This window comes from Gorilla gorilla, chromosome 17, assembly GCF_029281585.2.
Source record: "Gorilla gorilla gorilla isolate KB3781 chromosome 17, NHGRI_mGorGor1-v2.1_pri, whole genome shotgun sequence".
Taxonomy (NCBI): Eukaryota; Metazoa; Chordata; class Mammalia; order Primates; family Hominidae; genus Gorilla; species Gorilla gorilla.
In genome coordinates this window covers 22,598,190-22,622,086 of record NC_073241.2, presented here as the reverse complement: position 1 = coordinate 22,622,086, position 23,897 = coordinate 22,598,190, and the positions used below count along the sequence as shown (strand labels likewise).

Genomic DNA, 23,897 nt, shown 5'->3' with positions numbered 1-23,897 from the left:
CACTGCACTCCAGCCTGAGTGACACAGTGAGATCATGTCTCAAAACAAAACAAAAATTTACAAACTTTTGTACAACAAAATAAATCACAATCAAATTTAAAAGGCAACATGTGGGGAGAATATAATTATAATACTAAGAAAAATTGGCATTCAGATTCTTTAAAGAACTCCTATAAATCAATATAAAATATTTTTACTATCATGATACTACTGGTAACCTGCAGGCAGCAACCAACCAGAAGATAGCAAGACTAATATGAATGAACACATAAAAAAGAGGCTGCTCTCGTACATACCAGCTGAATATTAGCCCTCTAAACAACCTCTAACAAAATCAACAAAATATTATGTGAACACAGAATAATGTAAACCCCCTCTCAGCAAAAAAGAAAAAAAGTCAAATTTGAAATGATTGTTTTCCTTCAAGCAAGGAATTAGCATTAGTTAATAGAAAACTGATGCTGACTTCTTTAATAATAACATTTTAGGTTGGACAATGTGAAATGGCCATTTTTAAAGCAAAAGATGGTTAAAAACTGGCAATTTCAAATGATTCAACCTCTATATTCTTAACTATGGTACTGTAAATTGCCAGTTTATATACAATATTCCAACCTGTAGAGCTAAACCCAGAACCTGTATATTAACTAATATACAGCTAAACACAGAACCTGTATTTTAACTGATGGGCTTGAAACTAGTCAATAAGACTAAAACTTGATTTTACTGAATTATATAAGTCAGTTGATGGTGCTATGTTTTCCTGGAATTTGATATAAAAATTGATTTACAGCCCACTAAAAATGTAATTATTTATGTTTGTCAAAATTTGTGAAATATGCTTAGATGATTATTTAAAGCCTAAACCTGAATGAGAGAAAATCTAACTAAACTTAAATTGGTTGGATTTACAAATGGCTTTTTTTCCCCATTTTCACCCCACCAATGTCAACTTCTTCGTATCATTACACTATAAAAATTCCAGTATAATTTTTGATATAGCATCTCTGTTGGCTCCCTTAATCTAAAATGTTCTCACAAAGTTTAAGAACAACCTTAAATATTACTGGAACAAAAACAGACATATAGACCAATGGAACAGAATACAAAGCCGAGAAAAAATCCATGCATTTATACTCAGCTGATATTCAACAAAGGTGCCAAGAATCCAAGATGGGGAAAGGACAGTCTCTTCAATGAACAATACTGGGGAAACTGAATATCCACTTGCAGAAAAATGAAATTGCAACCTATCTCACCCAATATACAAAAATCATCTCAAAGTAAATGCTTAACTGTGAAACATGAAATTGGAAAACTACTAGAAGAAAAGATAGGTGAAAATCTTCTTGACATTGGTCTGGGCCAAGATGTTTTTGGATATGACTGAAAAGCATAGGCAACGAAAGAAAAAGTAGACAAATGATACTGTATCAAACTAAAACGCTTTTGCACAGCAAAGGAAATATTTATAGAGTAAAGAGACAACCTACAGAATGGGAGAAATATCTACAAAGCATACATTCGATAATAGGTTAACAGATTTTTTAAAAAAGGAATTCAGACAACACAATAGCAAGAGAATAAGTTACTTCTCTAGAAAATGGGCAAAGAACCTGAAAAGATATTTCTCAACAGAAGACACACAAATGGCCAAGAGGTATAATGAGAAAATGCTAAACATCATTAATCATCAGGGAAAAGCAAATTAAAACCACAAAGAGATATCCTCACACCTGTTAGGATGGTCATTAACAAAAAGACAAAAGAAGAGTTGGTGAGGATGAAGAGAAAAGGGAACCCCCTTGTACACTGTTGGTGTCAATGTAAATTAGTAGTTATTGTGGAAAACAGCACTGAGATTCCTCAAAAAACCAAAAATAGAACTACCATATGATTTGGAGATTCCACTTCTGGGTATATATCCAAAGGAAATGAAATCTGCACTCCCATGTTCACTGCAGCATTATTCATAATACCCAAGCTATGGAGTCGATCTAAATGTCATCAGTGGATAAATGGATAAATAATATATGGTACATATAATTAAAGGCACACTATTCAGCCTTAGGGGAGATCCTGTCACTCGAGATAATATGGACGAACCTGGAGAACATTATGCTAAGTGAAATAAGCCAGGCGTAGAAAGACAAATACTGCATGTCTCACTTATTTGTGGAATCTAAAAAAGTCAAATTCATAGAAGCAGAGAGTAGAATGGTGGTTACCAGGGGCTGGGGAGACAAAACTTGGGGGATTGTGAAGATGTTGGTTTTTACTTTATGATTATTGTTATTTTTTTAGATGGAGTTTTGTTCTTGTTGCTCGGGCTGGAGTGCAATGGTGCGATCTCAGCTCACTGCAACCTCTGCCTCCCAGGTTCAAGCGATTCTTCTGCCTCAGCCTCCCGAGTAGCTGGGATTACAGGTGCATGCCACCACACCTGGCTAATGTTTTGTAATTTTTAGTAGAGATGGGGCTTCACCATGTGATCCACCTGCCTCAACCTCCCAAAGTGCTGGGATTACAGGTGTGAGCCACTGTGCCCAGCCTGAGATGTTGATTAAAGGATGCAAAATTTCAGTTAGACAGGAAGAATAAGTTCAGGAAATTTATTGTACAACATAGTGACCACAGTTAATAATCATGTATACTTGAAAATTGCTGAGACAGTAGATTTTAAATGTTCTCACACAAAAATATGTGGAGTAATGCATATGTTAATTAGCTTGATTTAGCCATTTCACAATGTTTACGTATATCAAAACATCATGTTGTACACCATAAATATATTGGTTCTTTATTTGTTAATTTAAAAATAAAAAAGATCAGCCTTAAATAAAAGTACTCTGATATTCTAAAATTAAAGACTGTTTGTATTTTGAGAGATATAAACTGGCAAACCAAAAATAAAGAAATCCAAATACTAGTAAAACAAGGGAAAATATGCTCAACCTTCCTTAGTTCTTTTTTCCTACTTTCTTCCCTTCCTTATCCTCTCCCTATCTCCTACCCTTCCTCCTCTCCTCTTTCCTTTCTCCTTCCATTCTTTCAGTCTTGGAGCTAATATTTAAAAATGCTAACAATTATTAATACATATTAATAGCAATACGTATCTTGTTCTTGTACTTTATGTATATTTACATATCTTTAGAAATGGAGAAATAAAAAGGAAAATGCTATTACCTGTGCCTCCTTTACAGTGAATCGCTACGATGTTTTCAAGATCTTGAGCCATCCACTCATTTACTTCCTTGGTGAAAACCACCATCTGACTGATTTCAAGTTTAAGATTTTTAGTTAAAATATTTTCAAAAAATCAAGCCCAATATATGAGTAATGTACATACTGCATAGATTGTAGACTCGATAGTGGTTTCGGTGTTTCTTATCTAGAAACCGCACAACTTCCTAAAAAAGACAAACACATATCTTACATATTTACATGGCACCAACATAAGCTATTTCCTAGGGGGAACCTAAAATGGTTATTACATTTATTAGTTTGTCTCTCACTAGCATCTTCTAGGGGAGATTCAGGGAATAAGAGGGTATGCAAATTTCAAGTTCTAATCCACTGTGATTTTTCAAATAGTCCACAAGTATGTTTGCCTACTCAGATGAGTCTCTATTGTAAATACACACTGTTTAAAGCTATCAGATAAGTAAATTAGCTGGTTAACTAACTTTAAGTAATTTGTTCTAAATCATTAATTCACAGTTAATATGGTTCTTGTTTAAATCTAATTCATATTCGTTCTTATTTAAATTTAATTCTGAATAGATACATCTTTAGAGAGTGATCTGCATATTACAGTCTATCTAAGCACCATGTAAACAAATAAATGCAAAAAGTATATAGTATGATTGTGTGTATGTGTGATAGAAAAAGATAAACATATCAAATTTTAAATAACTGGTAACAATATGGAGACTTTTTTGGCTCATTTGTTCTCTTTATTTTTTTAAATGAAGATATATGTGTACCTATAAGTGTGTGTGTATATATATATATATGTATATATGTATAACCTTTAAAATGAAAAACAAATAGTAGTTATAATTTAAAATACAATCAATACCACTATATGAATCCAACTTTCAGTAAATACATATTTCTGAAACATACACACACATACGTATATATCTCTGTGCAACAACAAAAATGACACAAAATTTTAAAACTGATTAGTATGGTACCCTCAGAGCAATGTTTACTGGCTTAATATTGAGAAAAATAAAATGAAGGTATCAAAGTCATCCATTTATTAAACTGGCTATCTCTGTTAAGAGGAAATAATAAGTCAAAAAGATGAACACTCTGAATCTGCATAGTGGGGGAGGCAAGGATAAATAGTTTTATATACTTCAGGTGTATCCTCCCCCCAGGTGATGGCTTTGTTCTTATCAATCTCTATGTTAAGATAATCCAATGGCCTGACCTGTCTTCCACCTGAAGAGACCATGGAGATTAGGCTCAGTCTTGTGCTTGCTTCCCTTTTCCACGGTGTGGCACTGGGCACGCTTCTGAACAAAAATTTTCTTGCCTTTCTCAGCATCACCCATATTTAATTCTCTCTTTCATCACTGGCACTACAAAGGTTCCCGCTCAGAAGCCAGATGTCCCGCTCTATGTACCATATTTTCTTTATCTAATCTATCATCGACTGGCATTTAGGTTGATTCCATGTCTTTGCTCTTGTGAATACTGCTGCAATGAACATATGTGTGCATGCATGTATTTTTATAAGACAATGATTTATATTCCTTTGGGTATATACCCCATAATGGGATTGCTGGGTCTGATGGTATTTCTGCCTCTAGGTCTTTGAGGAATTGCCACACTGTCTTCCACATGGCTTGAACTAATTTACACACCCACCAACAGCATTTCTTTTTCTCTGCAACCTTCCCAGCATCTGTTATTTTTTGGCTTTTTAATAGTAGCCATTCTGACTGGCATGAGATGGTATCTCATTGTGGTTTTGTTTGCATTTCTTTAATGATCAGTGATGTTGAGTTTTTTTTCATATTTTTGTTGACTGCATGCATGTCTCTTTTGGGAAGTGTCTGTTCAGATCCTCTGCCCACTTTTTAATGGGGTTGTGTTTTTCTTGTAAATTTAGGTTCCTCATAGACTCTGAAGGAGATATTACCAGTGAAGCCTGAGAAACAGCAAAGATGGCAGCCAGCTCCTTCCTTTGGAAGCTCCATCCCAGGGGGATACTGACCTGTAGCCAGCCCGCACATACCTGCAAGAGGTGGCTGGAGACCCCTGTTGGGCATTCTCACCCAGTCAGGAGGCATGGGATCAGGGACCCAGCCAAAAAAACAGTCTGGCTGCTTTGGGGTAGAGCAGGTGTGCTGCACTGTGAGGGATCCTTCCTCCTCCGGACCACCTGTATTCTCCAAAGCCAGCAGGTTGGAGTGGCTGAGTTGACCAAACTGCAGAGGTGGCAGCTGCCCCTCCCACCAGGAGCTCCATTTCAGGGAGAGATCAAAGCTCTGTCCATAGAACTGTTGCTGGAGTGGTTAAAGCCCCTACAGGGATTCCTGCCCAGTGAAGAGGAATGGATTGGGGTCCTGCTTAAAGAGGTAGTCTGGTCATGATCTGGCAAGCCAGCTGTGCTGTGTCGTGGGGAACTCTTCCTTGTCCAGACTGTCTGTATTCTCCATAGCTGGCAGGCTGGAGTGGCTGAGTCTATGAACCACAGTGATGCTGGCTGCCTCTCCCCACCTCCCCGGGAACTCAGACCCATCTGAGGTGATTCCAACCTGCTGCTGTTGGCAGGCTAGGATTCCAAGCCAGTGGGTCTTAACTTGTGAGGTGTCAAGGAAATGGGGCCTGCAGAATGATGCTGCCTGGCTCCCTGGATTCAGCCCCCTTTCCAGAGATACGTATGGACAGATTTCCCACTGTGCTGAAGATCCCCGGGGCTAGAGTGTGTAAAACTCCTGGGTTTCTGTGTGTGCCTGAGCAGCTGATGTGCCCAGACTCCATACAGGTCTGTGTATCAGACCCACAGCCCTGGTGGCATGGGCTCACAAGGGGATCTCTTGATCCACGGCTTGCAAAGATCCATGAGAGAAACACGGTTTCCCGGGCAGGACTGCACACTCACTCACAGCTTCCCTTGGCTGGGAGTGGGGGTTCCTTTGGCTCCGTGCCGCCCCCGGCTGGGCCATCGCACTCCCTGCCTGCTTGTCTTCATTCTCCATTGGTCAACCTGTTCATCCAGTCAGTCCCAATGTGAGAACCTGGTTATCTCAGTTGAAGGTGCTGAATTTCCTCGCCCCTTTTCATTCTTCGTGAGCACTGCAGACTGCAGCTGCTTCTAATTGGCCATCTTGCATCACTCTAAACATTTCTTTTTTAGCCCTAGTTCTTAATTCCTATAGCCCTTGGTTTATCACTAGTTTCTTGATAAAACAATCCATCCACGTTCTCTAGTCATGGGATGATGACTCAGGCCAGGTATCCAGGACATTTTCTGGGAAGTAGCTAAACTTGCAGCCCTGTCCTGTTCAGAACTGAGCTAACACACTGCAGAGAGGTACTCCTTCCACCTCTCGGCAACTGATACCAGCCCTAGATAGTTATACTTTTATTGAGGTATAATAAGTATTGTAAATTACATAAAATTAAACAATGATCCTTTCAAGCTGGCATTTCACAGTAAACAGCATTATATGTTTGAAATTAATTTAGTCATCCACAGAGCCTAAAGCAATATGCCCCGACTATAATTTAGGATCTCAACCTAAGAAAACACATTTTGGGTTATGGCATCCCCATCTTTCTTCCCTATGGTAGACTATCAAAAACGGCCACAATTCTTTATAATTCCTTCCATCAAGAGTTGGAGTTTATTTTCTACTCCTTGAATCCAGACTGGTAGTGTAATTTGCATTGTCCAATAAAATGGGGTAGAATTAATATATAATTTTGAGCCTGGGCCTGAAGAGGATTTGCATTGTTTTGTTGCCGCTCCTCAGACTCTTGCCTCTGCCATCATGTGAACAGGCCTGAAGTAGCCTACTGGAGAACGAGAGACCACATGGGGCCATTCAGCCAAGTCAGGTAATATTCTTTCCTTTCATTTAAAAAATCTGTTTCCGTCATTCTTTAAAAATATTTTTAATTGACACATAATACTTGTTCATATTTATAAGGTAGAGACGGATATCTCAATACTTGTATACAATGTGTAATGATCAAATCAGGATAATCAGCATATCTATCACCTCAAATATTTATCATTCTTTGTGTTGGGAACACTTAACATCCTCTCTATTTAAAAATATACAATAAATTATAGTTAACTGTAGTCACCCTACAGCACTACAGAACACCAGAACTTATTCCTATCTGTAAGCTTAAATCTGATATTTCTTTGTTGATTTTCTGTCTAGATGATCTGTCCAGTGGTTAAGAGTGGGGTGCTAAAGGCCCCAACTGTTACTGCATTGGAGTCTATCTTTCCCTTTAGACCTAAAAATATTTGCCTTGTTTATCTGAGTGCTCTAGTGTAGGGTACATACATATTTACAATTATTCTATCTTATTGCTAAGTTGATCTCTTTATTATTATACAATGACCTTCTTTGTCTCTTCATACAGTTGGACTTAAAGTCTGTTTTTATCTGATAAGTATGGCTACCTCTGCTCGCTTTTGTTTTCTGTTTGCCTGGAATATCTTCTTCTATCCCTTCACTTCCAGTCTGTATGATCCTTTACAGGTGAAGTTAGTTTCTTGTAGGCAGCATACAGTTTGGTCTTTTTTTTTTTTTTTTTTAAATCTTGGCAGGCAACTCTGTATCTTTTAATTGGGAATTTGATCTGTTTACATTACATTCAAGGTTACTATTAATAGATTAGGTTTTATCCTGTCATTTTGTTCATTTTTTTCTGGTTGTTTTGTATATCCTTTGTTCTTTTCTTCACCTTTTTTTTTTTAAATCTTTGTGATTTGGTCACTTTCTGTAGTGACAAAGTTTGATTCTTTTCTCTTTCTCATGTGTATATCTGCACTACAGGTGAGTTTTACACGTTTGTGTGTTTTGACAATGGTAATCATCCTCTTGCTTCCAGATGTAGAACCACCTTAAGCAGTCCTTGTAAGTTCAGTCTAGTGGGAATGAATTCCTTCAGTTTTTGCTTGTATAGGAAATACTTTATTTCTCCCTCATTTCTAGGGGATAGCTCTACTAGGTATAGTATTCTTGGTTGACAGTTGTTTTTTTTTTTTCCTTCAGTACTTTGGATATATCATCCCATCTTATTGTCTACTGACCTGTAAAGTTTCCACTGGGAAATCCACTGCTAATCAAATGGAGTTTCCCTTATATGTGACTTGATGCTTTTTTCTTGCTGTTTTTAACATTTCCTTTTTTTTTTTTTTTTTTTTTTGGATACAGTCTTGCTCTGTCACCCAGGCAGTAGTGCAGTGGTGTGATCTTGGCCCACTGCAACCTCCACCTCTTGGGTTTAAGCAATTCTCGTGATTCAGCCTCCCAAGTAACTGGAACTACAGGTTCACACCACCACACCCAGGTAATTTTTTTGTATTATTAGTAGAAATGCGGTTTCTTCATGTTGGCCATGCTCACCTTGAACTCCTGGCCTCAAGTGATCCACCAGCCTCAGCCTCCCAAAGTGCTGGGATTACAGGTGTGAGACACCTCACCTGATGAATATTCCCTCTTTTTGACTTTTGACTACTATGCACCTCAGAGAAGACCTTTGTGGGTTGAATCTATTTGAGAACCTTTGAGCTTCCTAGATTTTGGCCATATCTCTCCCACGTCTGTTTTTAAAGCTCTTTATTGTTTTTTTTTTTTTTTTTTTGAGACAGGGTATCACTCTGCCACCCAGGCTGGAGTGCAGTGGCACAATCTTGGCTCACTGCAACCTCCACCTCCTGGATTCAAGCAATTCTTGTGTCTCAGCCTCCCAAGTAGCTTGGATGGCAGGCATGCACCACCAAACCCAACTAATTTTTGTATTTTTTAGAGACAGGATTTCGCCATGTTAATCAGGCTTGTCTTGAACTGCTGGCCTCAAGTGATCCACTGCCTTGGCCTCCCAAAGTGCTGGGATAACAGGTGTGAACCACTTCACCTGGACTCTTGATTGTATTTTTATTTTATTCCTTAAATTCTTCAGCTCCACAATCTGTGTCTGGTTTTTAATGATATATATATCCTTGTTGAATTTCTCATAAGATCATAAATTGTTTTTCTAATTTCATTGATTTGTCTATCTGTATTCTCTGTATCTCATAGTTTCGTTAAGATCATTATTTTGAATTCCTTCTTAGCCATTTGATATACTCTTTAAATTTAGGGTCTGTTAATGGGGAATTATGGTGTTTCTTTGGAGGTGTAATGTTTCCTTGCTTTTCACGTTTCTTGTGGCCCTAAACTGATTTTTGCACATCTGGGGGAACAGTTGCCTCTTCCAATGTTAGGGAGTTTTCACAGAGAAATACTTTTTCCAATAGTTGTCTCCTATAGTGTTCATTGAGTAGGGTGCTTTGACTTTGGATCTGGGTGGGTACAGTAATATAGTCTTCAGGTGACTTTTTTGGCTGTAATCAGCATTCAGTGGTGTCTGTGAGTGCCTCAGTGGCCTGATGGTGAGTGTTTGTGGAGACAGTGGTATGGCTTTTCTTGGTGTGAGAGCCATCATTCAGATTAGTTCTCAGGCCTTAGGCATATGCATGCTAGCTGCAGTGGCTTTGCTAGTTGTGGGGTACTGCCAACAGCAGGGCAGGCACCAGGCAGGCCAGTCCTCAGTGCCTTAGAAGTGCATGCGGCAAATGGGGGCTCTGCTAGTGAAGGGGGTGGGGCTGTTGGCAGCAGTGGGTGCCAGATGGGATGGGCCTTGGGCCTTGGGGGGTGCATTTAGCATGCAGTGGCTCTGTCAGTCGAAGGCAGCCAAGTCATTTTAGACTAGCCAGTCCTCAGATGACCCAGTAGCTGCCCACAGATACATGAATGAGCTTAGTTGAGACAGGAAATCCTTTCTGCAAGCACCTAAATTGGACAGTTAAGCCCATACCAAATTCACAAACCACAGTATCATGAGCCAAATAAATAGTTGCTGTTATAAGCCAGTAAGTTTTGGGGTGGTTTGTAACCACTGGCACAATTGTAACTGGTATCAATCCATTATGATTTTTTTCCTTGAAAGAGTACATTTTTCAAAGAATACTGCCATATCTGGGTCAGTATTAAACTTATGACTACACAGTCTACATTCACCAAGAAATGAGTATTTGTCAGATAAAGACCCTTACCTCGATTGGATTTCTATAGAAAGACTGCCTTCCAGAAGATGGAAATGACATAGCAATAATACGTTCTAAAAGTCAAAATCATCACTATTACAAACATTATTATAGATTTCATATAACATACAAAAAAATTAACTTATACATGATCAGACTCCATTTTCACAGAAAAAAACCTTTTAAGATTGAGGTTGACAGAAAAGAGCTAATACTCAGGATAATCAAATAACAAATTATACAACACAATGACCATTAAACTGCCATGGAGTTCTTAAGTCTCCACTAGTTCTAACTGTATGCCATGTATTTATGATGGCCTCAGTCTGAAGTTCCCCCTGTTCTTCGAATTTATTTCTTATCTTAAATACCACAGAAAATCCAAGATTTCTGGGCACCAGTGATGGTGGGAACTCCCAAGGTGCTTTGCAGCCCTCTGACTCAGAAAACCTGAGATCTACAAAGCACTGACCTCATTCTCTGGGATTCTAGGATAAGAAGAGGTCTCTGTGGGATCCTTGGGACTCAGAAATAACTACTAGAGGTTAATAAATTGAAACTCAAATGGAGTCAGCTGAAAATCCATTCGAGTTCCTATGCTGCAACTGAGTAGTCCTGAATGGAGAAGACATGCAGATCTTCCATTGCCAGGGCTAAACCACAAATATGTCACACTATCACAGTAGCATATATCCTCATGAATAAAGAATATTTTGAATGAATGTGTCTTAGATGAGGCAAAAAAATACAATTACAAGAAAAAGTGAAGTAATACAAGTAAATCAACGGTTAAGTGTCACAAACCTGTAACGTAAGTGAGGTCTAGGTCAAATCCATCCCTTGTGTATCGCCTTTTGTTTTCTGAAACCTGACAGTTTAAAATCATCATTAGTTTGTGAAACACTCATCAACATAAAAATAAAAAACATTATATAGTATAGATATCAACCCTTGTCAATGGGTCCCAAAACACAAAATATTTTTGCGAATCATAAGCATGTTTTGCCCACTTACCCGCCTTCTTAACAGCTTTTCAAGTTGTCTTTTTTGATGAAACAGATGAAAAATTCTTAACAGAATAATAAGTCGTAGAAGTCGAAGTAAAGGTGTCCATCTAAGAATAAATTTAAAAGATCCATTTTTGCTTCAGAAACAGAATTTTATCAATATAAACTATGTCTAGAGCAGCAGTTGTTAACCAGAGGCAATTTTCCCTCCTCTCCCCAATTACCTACCTGGGGGATATTTGGCAATGTCTGGAGGCATTTAGGTTTTCACCACTGGCGTGCGTGCGTGTGTGTGTCTGTGTGTTACTTACATCTAGTGAATAGAGGCCAGGGATTTTGCTAAACACCCTACAATTAATATAACTGCTCACCACCCTCTTATGACAATGATCTGGCCCAAAATGTCAGTAATGCTGAGGCTGAGAAATTCTGGTCTAGAGAAATAGTGATACAATAGACTCTTAGCATCTGTAAATTTAATTTTGGGATTTAAGACTAGCATTTTCAATTTTTCCACATCAAAACAAATCGATTATTCTTGTTCATCTTTGTTATTCCCATGAGTAACAGATGTTCACTACAGCTGCTACTACACATCAGGGAGGCAACAGATTGAGATACTTCTGAAGTGTGCTAGCTGGAATCTCCCCTACCATCAGAACCACCAAAGCAGAGAACTGATGGTCCGGACTGGTGCTTCTCTGATTTGGGCACACATCAATAAGAGCCACCTGGAAAAGCTTGTTAAGCTGCAGATTGCTGGGTCCCAGAGATACTGATTCAGTGGGTCCAGGGTGGGGCCTAAGGTATTTTTCTTCTTATATTTCTAGCAAACTGTCAAGTGATGCTGACGTTTCTAATCAGAGGACCACATTGGCTGAGGTTATTTTCAAATAACTCCAAAAGCCTATCACTTAACATGCTTTTAGTTAGGGCCTGAGCTGTAGTCCAGGGAAGCTAGGGTACAAAAAGAAACCAGCTATTTGACCCATGAACAAGCTTAGGAAGCCACAGTCTACATCCCAGTATACATTTGCTCTTTCATTTTCCTCATTGTCACAGTAAAAAAAGAGTCACCAGGGCTTCATATACTCTTTAGTTTCCCAATCCCTAACACTTCTAACTTTGCCTAAGCTTTCTTTGTTTCTACCACAACTATACTGCAAAACTCTACTATTGTGTTGCCACGTGTTATCTCCTAGTTTCTGTTCTGTTTGCTATTTTTTAGAAACTCATGATTGAAGTCACTCTAATTTTGCGTATGCTCAAATAAATTCCCTCTTGGCTGTAGGAAAAATCCAGACAGAACATTATGTGTAAGGGATTTGTAGTTGAAGCACAGAGGGGAATTGTTTTCAATATAAATTTTTTTGATATAGCAGATATTAAACTGATAATAATATTATGCTTGATCTTAGCCAAAAGGCCAAAAAATGATACAAATGGGAATTTGACGAGAACTTCAAAATGTAGAGAAGTTAAAGTTAGTACAAGAGTAAAAGTCCTTCTTTGGGGTACTGCATCTTCTTTATTCCATTAATGGTACTTAGCCTGTATACTCTTCACCGGTCCCTAAATATCACAATCTTTTAGTTTCAAAGTATGTGGGAATTTACCTAAACATTTCATTTTAAAGCAATGTATTTGGTATAGAATGAGAACATTTGAAGTTGAAAAGATTATATAGAATAAAAGGCACAGAAAATGCTAAAATTAATGAAAAACTTTAAGAGAGGTAAGTCTTATGTTTCATACCTGGGAATATTCCTAAGCAACTTAATGTCAAAAAAAAATGTAAACGACATCAACCAGCAGAAGAATCACAATAATGGCAGTATCTAAAATGTTAAATAAGTCAGAAAAATACTGCTGTCTCCTGTAATATAAAACAAAAAAATAAGTTCATTCCCCCCTGCAAGAAGAGATAGGAATATTTAAAGACCACAAACTATTGACTCATCCCCATTAAGAATTCTACTATCAAGAATTATTTAAAATGTATTTTCTAGAGTAGACTAAGGGAAAAATATAACATTCATGGGAAGTTTTCAAACAATAAAATTATATTCATCATTTGACACTTATATGTGACTAAAACACCAGCATGGCAATTCAAACATAATAAGAGATATAACTAAATGCGTAATAATCACACTCATTGTGGACAATGGGGTATCTATCCCCTCAAGCATTTATCATTCATGTTACAAACAATCCAATTACACTCTTTCAGTCATTTAAAAATATACAATCAAGTTATTGTTGACTATGGTCAATCTGTTGTGCTATCAAATAGTAGGCGTTACTCATTCTATTTTTTTGTACCCATTAACCATCCCCACCTCCCCACCCCCAAGCCCCTACTACCATTCCCAGCCTCTGATGACCAGCCGTCTACTCTCTAGGTCTATGAGTTCAATTTTTTTTTTTTTTTTTTTTAGAGCCACATAATAAGTGAGAACATGTGATGTTTATCCTTCTGTGCCTGGCTTATTTCACTTAACGAACATAGTGATCTCCAGTTCCATCCATGTTGTTCCAAATGACAGGATCTCTTTTTTTTTTTTTTTTTTTTTGAGATGGAGTTTCACTCTTGTTGCCCAGGCTGGAGTGCAATGGCGTGATTTCGGCTCACTGCAACCTCCACCTCCTGGGTTCAAGCGATTCTCCTGCCTCAGCCTCACGAGTAGCTGGGATTACAGGCGCCCGGCACCACACCCAGCTAATTTTTGTATTTTTAGTAGAGATGGGGTTTCTCCATGTTGGTCAGGCTGGTCTCGATCTCCCGACTTCAGGTGATCTGCCCATCTCAGCCTCCCAAAGTGCTGGGATTAGAGGCATGAGCCAGTGCACTTGGCCAGGATCTTATTGTTTTTTATGGCTAAATAATACTCTCCTGTGTATATGTACTATATTTTCTTTACCCATTCATCTGTTGATGGGCACTTAGGTTGCTTCCAAATCTTAGCCATTATGAACAGTGCTGCAACAAACAGGGAATGCAGATATCTCTTCTATATACTGATTTCCTTTTTTGTGGGTATCTACCCAGCAGTGGGATTGCTGGATCATATGGTAGTTCTATTTTTAGTTTTTTGAGTAACCCCCAAACTGTTCTCCAATTGGTTCCACTAATTTACATTTCCCTGAACAGTGTATGAGGGTTCTCTTATCTTCACATCTTTGTCAGGATTTGTTATTGCCTGACTTTTGGATATAAACCATTTTAGCTGGGGTGAGATGATATCTCATGGTAGTTTTCTACACTGAGAATTTCTCTAATGATCAATCATGTCAAGCATCTCTTGATATGCCTGTTTACCATCTGTATGTTTTGAGAAATGCCTATTCAAATCTTATCCTCATTTAAAAAATTAGATTATTACATTTTTTCCTAGAGAGTTGTTTGAGCTCCTTACATATTCTGGTTATTAATCCCTTTTCAGGTGGGTAGTTTGCAAGTATTTTCTCCCATTCTGTGGGCTGTCTCTTCACTTTGCTAATTGTTTCCTCTGCTATGAAGCAGTTTTTTAACTTGATGTGATCCCATTTGCCCATTTTTGCTTTGGTTGCCTGTGCTTGTCAGGTATAGCCCAAGTAATTTTTGCTCAGACCAATGTCCTGGAGATTCTTCCCAATGTTCTCTTGTAGTATAGTAGTTTCATTGAGGTCTTAGATTTAAGTCTTTAATTCATGTTGATTTGATTTTTGTATATGGTGAGAGGTAGGGGTCTAGGTGCATTCTTCTGTATGTGTATATCCAGTTTTCCCAGAACCATTTGTTGAAGAGATGTCTTTTGTTCAATGTATGTTCTTGGCACATTTATGAAAAATGAGTTCACTGTAAGTGTGTGTGGATTTGTTTCTGGGTTCTCTATTCTATTCCAGTGGTCTGTGTGTCTGTTTTTATGCCAGTGCCATGGTGTTTTCGTTATATAGTTCTGTAGTATAATTTGAAGTCAGGTAATGTGATTCCTCCAGCTTTGTTCTTTTTGCTTAGAATAGCTTTGGCTATTCTGGGTCTTTTGTGGCTCCATATAAATTTTAAGATTGTTTCTTCTATTTCTGTGAAGAATGTCATCCATATTTTGACAGGGAGTGCATTGAATCTGTAAATTGCTTTGGATAGTATGGACATTTTAACAATATTGATTCTTCCAATCCATGAACATGGAATCTCTTTCCATTTTTTGGTGTCCTCTTCAATTTCTTTCATCAGTGTTTTATCATTTTCATTATAAAGATCTTACACTTCTTTGGTTAGGTTAATTTCTAGGTATTTAATTTTATTTGTGGCTATTGTATATAGGACCACTTTTTAAATGTCCTTTCCAAATGGTTCACTGTTGACATATAGAAATGCTACTGATTTTTGTATATTGATTTTGTATCCTGCAACTTTACTGAATTTATCAATTCTAATAGTTTTTTTGGTGGAGTCTTTAGTATTTTCCAAATAAAATGTATCATCTGCAAACACAAGGATAATTTTACTTCTTCCATCCCAATTTGGATTTCTTTTTTTATTCCCTTTCTTTCTCTTCTATAATGGCTCTAGCTAGGACTTCCGGTACTATGTTGAACAACGGTGGTAAAAGTGGGCATCCTCACTGTGTTCTAGATCGCAGAGAAAAGCTTTTCATTTTTTCCCCATTCAGTACGGTAATGACTGTGGGTCTGTCATATACGGTTTTTATTAAGTTGAGGTATGTTACTTCTATACCCAGTTTTTTTAGGGTGTTTACCATGAAGGGATGTTGAATTTTATCAAATGCTTTTTCAGCATCAACTGAAATGATCTTATGGTTTTTATCCTTTACTGTGTGGATATAATGTATCGCATTGATTGATTTACAAATGTTGAACCATCCTTGCATCCCAGAGACACATCCCACTTGTCATGATGAATGATCTTTCCCATATATTGTTGAATTCAGTTTTCTAGTATCTTGTTGAGTATTTTCGCATCAATATTTATCAGATATATTAGCATGTTTTTGGTTTTGGTTTTGGTTTTTGGGTTTTTTGTTCTTATTTTTATTCTTTTTGAGACTGAATCTCACTCTGTCACCCAGGCTAGAGTGCAGTGGTGTGATCTCAGCTCATTGCAACCTCTGCCTCCCAGGTTCAAGTGATTCTCTGGCCTCGGCCTCATGAGTAGCTGAAATTACAGGTGCCCGGCACCACACCCAGCTAATTTTTGTATTTTTAGTAGAGACAGGGTTTCACCATATTAGCCAGGCTGGTCTCGAACTCCTGACCTCCAGTAAACCACCCGCCTCTGCCTCCCAAAGTGCTGGGATTATGGGAGCGAGCCACCACTTCCAGCCTACATGTGTCTTTATGGGAGAAGAGTGTTTCCTGTAGGCAACAGAGCAATGGGTTTTTTTATTTTATTTATTTTTGAGCTGGAGTCTTGCTCTGTCACCAGACTGGAGTGCAGTGGCACCATCTCGGCTCACTGCAACCTCTGCCTCCCGGGTTCAAGTGATTCTCCTGCCTCAGCCTCCTGAGTAGCTGGGACTACAGGTGCGCACCACCACACCCTGCTAATTTTTGTATTTTTAGTAGAGACAGGGTTTCACCATGTTTGCCAGGATGGTCTGTAGCTCTTGACCTCATGATCTGCCTGCCTTGGGCTCCCAAACTGCTGGGATTACAGGCGTGAGCCACCACACCTGGATGGGTCTTGTTCTTTCATCCATTCATCCACTCTATCTTTTGATTGAAAAGTTTAGTCCACTGACATTCAATGTTATTATTGATAAGTAAGGACTTACTCCTGCCATTTTGTTATTTGTTTTCTGGTTGTTTTGGGGTCTTCTCTTCCTTCTTTCCTTCCTGTCTTTCATTAGTGAAGGTAATTTTCTCTGGTGATATGATTTAGTTTCTTGTTTTTTATTTTTCGTGTATCCATTGTTATATTTTTTGGTTTGAGGTTACCATGAGGCTTGTAAATACTATCTTATAATCCATTATTTTAATCTTATAAGTTTTCATAAACAAGTAAAAAGAAAACTAATAAAAACTCTACAACTTAGTCTCCCTATTTTTTAACTTTTTGTTATTTCTATTTATATCTTATTATACCATCTATGTCTTGAAAAGTTGTAGTTAATATTTTTGATTGGCTCATAGTTTAGTCTCTCTACTTAGAGTAAGAGTAGTTTATACATCATAGTTACAGTGTTATAACATTCTGCATTTTTCTGTATACCTACTATTACCAGTGAGTTTTATACCTTCAGGTTGTTACTTATTGCTCACTAATGTCCTTATCTTTCTGATTGAAATACTCCCTTTAGCATTTCTTCTAGGACAGGTCTGGTGTTGACAAAATCCCTCAGCTTTTGTGTGGAAAAGTCTTTATTTCCCCTTCACTTTGAAGGATATTTTCACTGGATACACTGTTCTAGGGTAAATGTTTTTTTCCTTCAGCACTTTCAATATGTCATGCCACTCTCTCCTGGCCTGAAACGTTTCTACTAAAGAGTCTGCTGCCAGATATATTGTAGCGCCATTGTATATTATTGGTTTCTTTTCTCTTGCTGCTTTTAAGATCCTCTTTTTATCCTTGATCTTTGGGACTGTGATTATTAAATGCCTTGAGGTAGTCTTCTTTGAGTTACATCTGCTTCGTGTTTTATAGCTTTCTTGTACTTGGATATTGATATCTTTCTGTAGGTTTGGGACGTTCTGTTACCATCCCTTTGAATAAACTTTCTACACTCCCCACCTCCTCTTTAAGGCCAATACCACTTATATTTGTCCTTTTGAGGCTATTTTCTAGATCCTGTAGGCAGGCGTCATTGTTTTTTATTCTTTCCTTTGTCTCCTCTATGTATTTTGAAATAGCCTGTCTTCAAGCTCATTAATTCTTTCTTCTGGTTTATCAATTCTGCTATTAAAAGACTAATGCATTCTTCGGCATGCCAATTACATTTTTTGGCTTCAGAATTTCTGCTTGATTCTTTTAAATTATTTCAGTCTCTTTGTTAAACTTATCTAATAGAATTATGAATTCCTTCCCTGTGTTATCTTGAATTTCTTTGAGTTTCCTTCCTCAACACAGCTATTTTGATTTCTTTGTCTGAAAGGTCACATATCTCTGTTTCTACAGGATTGGCCCCTGGTGCCTTATTTAGTTCATTTGGTGAGGTCATGTTTTCCTGGATAGTGTTGATGCTAGCAGATATTCTTTGGTGTCTGGGCACTGAAGAGTTAGGTATTGATTGTAGTTTTCACTGTATTTATTGTAGTTTTCACTGTCAGGGCTTGTTTGTACCCATCTTTCTTGGGAAGGCTTTCCAGATATTTGAAAGAACTTGGATACTGTGATCTAATCTCTATCTGCTTTAGGGGGCACCCCAAGCCTCCTAAACTCTGGTTCTTGCAGACTCATAGTGGTACTGCCTTAATGGTCTTGGACAAGATCCAGGATAATTCTCTGCATTACCAAAAAGAGACTCTTGTTTTCTTCCCTTACTTTCTCCCAAACAAACAGAGTCTCTCTCTCTGTTCTGAGGCATCTAAAGCTTGGGGTTGAGTGACATAAGCATATCTGTGGCCACCACTACTGTGACAGCATTGGGTCAGACCTGAGGCCAGCACAGCACGGGGTCTTGCCCAAGACCTGCTGTAACCACTCCTTAGGTATTGCAGGAGTTTACTGAAGGCCCTGGGGCTCTACAGTCATCACATGGTAAAAACAGCCAGGCCTGTGTCCTTGCCTTCAGGATGGCAAGTTCTCCTAGCCTCCAGGTGAATCCACAGGTGCTGTCTGGGAATCAGGGCCTAGATCAAAAACTGTAAAAGTCTACCTAGTGTTTTATTGTGCTATGGCTGAGCTGTCACTCAAACCACAAGATGCAGTTCCTCCCACTCTTTCCACCCCTGTCCAAAGGCAGAGGAACATCAATCCATGGCCACCTCAAACACAGGACATGGGGGGGTACTGCCAGACTACCACCAATGTTCTCATAAGGCCCAAATGCTCTTAAGTCAGTTTGTAGTGAATGCTCCTGTTAATTATTTTAAAAATTTTTTTTTTTTTTGAGATGGAGTCACCCTGTCACCCAGGCTAGAGTGCAATGGCATGATCTCAGCTCAGTGCAACTTCTGCCTCCCAGGTTCAAACGATTCTCCTGCCTCAGCCTCCCAAGCAGCTGGGATTACAGGCAACCACCACCACATCCAGCTAATTTTTGTACTTTTAGTAGAGACGGGGTTTCACCATGTTGGCCAGGATTGTCTCGAACTCCTGACCTTGGGATCCTCCCACCTCAGCCTCCGAAAGTGCTTCTTATAAAACTACAAAGTAGCTTAATGCATTATAAAAATAATCAAACTTACCCTTCTACAAGTACTCGAAGAAGAACATCCATGAGAAAAAATAAGGCAATAGCTAGAGAAATAGAACGATACTCCAAAGGAATATAAAGTTTGCTGTCAGTGAAAATTAGGTCAGCAAGGACGAGAGTGACATCCAGTAAGACCAGGAAAACTCCAAATAGTCTAAAATAAACAAATAAATAAATAAATAAATGCAAAGATAAAGGGGCATTTGTCCCTGTAGCTATACTATATTTAAGCCACTGATCAGGTACCAAAATGTTATTATTTAGTATTAAGCTGCCCAGTGGCAGGAAAAACTGTAATGCCTTAGAATCTCAGAAAAATCACTGTTTTCACCCAATAGAAGCAGTTCTTAATAAACAAAATTCTCACCAAACCACTTCACAAGATATTATTGTGGCCTTTTACAGTAAACACACCAGGCCAACACCTCAAGAGAGAAAAGTAAAACTGAATTAAAATCACCTGTGTGTTTACAAACTCTTCTTAAAATTTGCGAATTTCATAAGAAGTTTATACCAATTTCTCATAAAAAATAAACCCTCATTAATCTGGATAATTCTAAAGAATTTATTAATAAAAACCAAATGAAAGCATGAGTAACATAAGCTCTTAAAAGACCAAGATTTTTCATCAGTGACATTTTCAACAAGCACATGATTTCATATTTATGGGTGCTTCTAGCAGAGTGATGGGCACATGAGTCTTGAACTCTAAAGTACCTCCTGCCACTTGCTGTTACATATTCTAAATATATTCTCCATAAATTGATTAGACTATTTGCCTAGTCTATGAAGGTGAATTCATCTTTGAAGTACTTTTTTAAAAACTTGCAGCTCAAATTCAAATATTATTAATTCAAAAGGAAACAATTATATTGCATAAATCTATATCATAGTATGAAATCTTACTCTTATGTAGAGAAGAGTCTAAGTAAATTGTTCCCAGAATTAAAGAGTAATTCCTGATGTATAAGGTACTAATAAAACACTTTACTAATAATTATAGAATTTTAACATTTGATTTTCATTAATGTTACTTTTGCAGATGGAAGAAATACAATATTAATATATTACTATTAATCTTAGGCAAAAGCCATTTATTTGCAATTCTTAATGTCCAGCTTAAACCAAAATTCCATGATAAATTAGATTACATTAGATGGGGCACATGGCTACTTAGCAACTGATGGACAGTGGAAATGCTTTTTTGTTATTTTATTTCAGTGTTTCTCATTGAAGTATTAAGTCTCATATATATATATATGTATGTATAGATATATATGAGACTCATATATTTTCTTTTCTTTTCTTTTTTTTTTTTTTTTTACATGGAGTCTTGCTGTGTCACCAAGGCTGTGGTGCAATGGTGCAATTTCAGCTCATTGCAACCTATGCCTCCTCGGTTCAAGCGATTCTTCTGCCTCAGCCTCCTGAGTAGCTGGGATTATAGGCACCCACCATTATGCTTGGCTAACTTTTGTATTTTTAGTAGAGATGGGGTTTCACCATGTTAGCCAGGCTGGTCTTGAACTCCTGACTTCATGTGATCCACCCGCCTCGGCCTCTCAGAGTGCTTGGATTACAGGCGTGAGCCACCGTGCCCAGCCAAGTCTCAGATATATTTAATACATGGTGTTTTCTATGTCTCACATACCCAAATGCAAAGGATGATACAATTGAATGCACAATTTTCTTAATCTTGCTGCTGCAAAAAGAAGTAAAAATAAAATTAATCAGGTTTCTTCTAACATATATTGTAAATTTAACCAAAAAACAAAGGGCCTTATAAATATAATTTCAAAAGAAAATTATTCAGAAGTTGTATAACAAAATGCTTTTTACTAATAGCTAAAATTTTATTCTTCCTGCTCCATGAGTATTTTACTTGTTTACTATGCTATCCAGAATATATGCAAATAAGACAGTAAACTTTGGATGTTTAGTAACATTTCCATTGCATGCAAAGCTCCAACCCCAACTTTATGGCAATACTAAACTTAAACTTGTGGTCATCATCTCAAGGAGTATAGCATGAAGACAGAAAAGGGTGGTAGAAGAGAACTGTATTTTAATGCCAGCCTGGGCAAATCATCAAACTTTGGCCAGATCTCAGTTTCCACTGCAATAAAATAAGGTGTTTCAGGAATGAGCATAGGGAGTAAATGGTGCTCTTGTCATCTCCTCAAACTAGACACCTAGTGAACAGATACACATTAGCAAGAGTCGCATATGAGGTTGCAAACGAACTTCAGAGGTAAGACGTTTTAGTAAGATATACTTCAAAGGAGAAACACCTGAAAGACTGGGTTCCTTCCATTAATCAAAGGAAGAAGAACCTGTTTGATGGAGCCTCCAATAATGCCTCATTTTACCTTATGGCTGGAGACAAGGTAGCTCATGAGGAACAATTTTTTTTTGTCCTACTGAAGCCTCCTGTGTTGGAGGCTCTTCAGGAGGAGAAGCCTCCAACACAGGAAGCTTCAGTAGGAGAAGACTTCAGGAAGTTTCTGTCATACTGAAGCCTCCAACACAGGACTCAAATTCCACCCCAAGAGCCATGAATCCTAAGACAATTCTCACAGCCTGTGCCTAAGATGGGAGAACAAAGAGGGCAGATACTGAGCAGAACTGGGGCACTGACAATTGGCCTTTGACATGAACAGACATTTCTCAAAAGAAGACATGCTTGTGGCCAACAAACATGTGAAGAAAAGCTCAATATCACAGATTAGAGAAATGCAAATCAAAACCACAATGAAATACCATTTCACACCAGTCAGAATGGCTATTACTAAAAAGTCAAAAAATAACAGATGCGGGCAAGGTTGCAGAGAAAAAGGAACACATATACATTGTTGGTGGGAGTGTAAATTAGTTCAATCACTGTAAAAAGCACTATGGCAATACCTTGAAGAGCTAAAAGCAGAACTATTTGACTGAGCAATCCCAATACTGAGTAGATACCCAGAGGAATATAAATCATTCTACTATAAAGATACATGCATATGAATGTTCACTGCAGCACTATTTACAATAGCAAAGACATGGAATCAACCTAGGTACCCATCAATGACAGATTGGATAAAGAAAATGTGGTACATATATACCATGGAATACTATGCAGCCATAAAAAAGAATGAGATCATGTATTTTGTGGGAACATCGATGGAGCTGGAGGCTCTTATCCTTAGAAAACTAGTGCAGAAACAGACAACCAAATACTGAATGTTCTCACCTATCAGTGGTAGCTAAATCATAAGGACTTATGAACACAAAGAAGGAAATAGACACTGGGGTCTACTTAAGTGGGGAGGGCAGGAGGAGAGAGAGGAGCAGAAAAGATAACTATTTGGGTACTGAGCTTAATACCTGGATGATGAAATAATATGTAAAAAATAAAAAAAATCCTCCCTGACACAAGTTTACCTACGTAGCAAATCTCACGTGTACCTCCAAACCTAAAATAAAAGTTAAAAAAAAAAAAACATTGGTCTTTGATGAATGATGTTAGGTTAACCTGAGATAAAGGAAATCCCCAATCCTTCTAATCTTCCCCTCTCCACCTGGACCCACCACCTCCACCCAGGCTTGGAGAGTTAAGGCTGATGTAGATGGAGGATCAATTGGCCAAAAGAGGTGAACTCTCTCCTCAAGTTGCCATTCCCTTACTACAAGAACCTCTGATCCCACACAGTCTACTAGATCTCTGGGTATCAAGGAAATGTCATAAATCTGAACTCACTTGACAATGTCACCATACAGAACCAAGTCTGACAGATTACGAAGGCATGAAGAAGTGGCTTGGGTGGCTTTAGCCCCTTAATCTGTTTCAGTGTATCCTGAAACTATACCAAGTAAATACACAATTGAGACTTTTTTGCTTAAAAAAAGAGTACTATGTAAATGAAGCTTCAAGCAGTTATGTGCAGAGTTTGCAGGGAAATAACTATGACTCAGTAAATCCATATCCAGGAAAAGTACTGTTCACACTCGGGAGCAACAGACAGACACTCCAACATGAAGCAACACGAAGCATAGCCTCCATGTACCTTTCCTAAAAACAATTACTCAAAGTGCTTGAGTCAGCTGAGCAATGAATCAAAATGAAGAACAAAAATGTAGCAGGTGACCAAAAGCAATGGCGACAAAAGCCAAAATTGACAAACAGGATCTAATTAAACTAAAGAGCTTCTGCACAGCAAAAGAAACTACCATCAGAGTGAACAGGCAACCTACGGAATG

The 23,897-nt window shown here is 38.0% G+C and overlaps 1 pseudogene; it reads right to left on the bottom strand.

The window, feature by feature from the left end:
* Positions 1 to 1,019: 1,019 nt before the first annotated feature.
* Positions 1,020 to 23,897, bottom strand: part of LOC129528442 (phosphatidylinositol 3,4,5-trisphosphate 3-phosphatase TPTE2-like) — a 41,094-nt pseudogene continuing 18,216 nt past the window's right edge.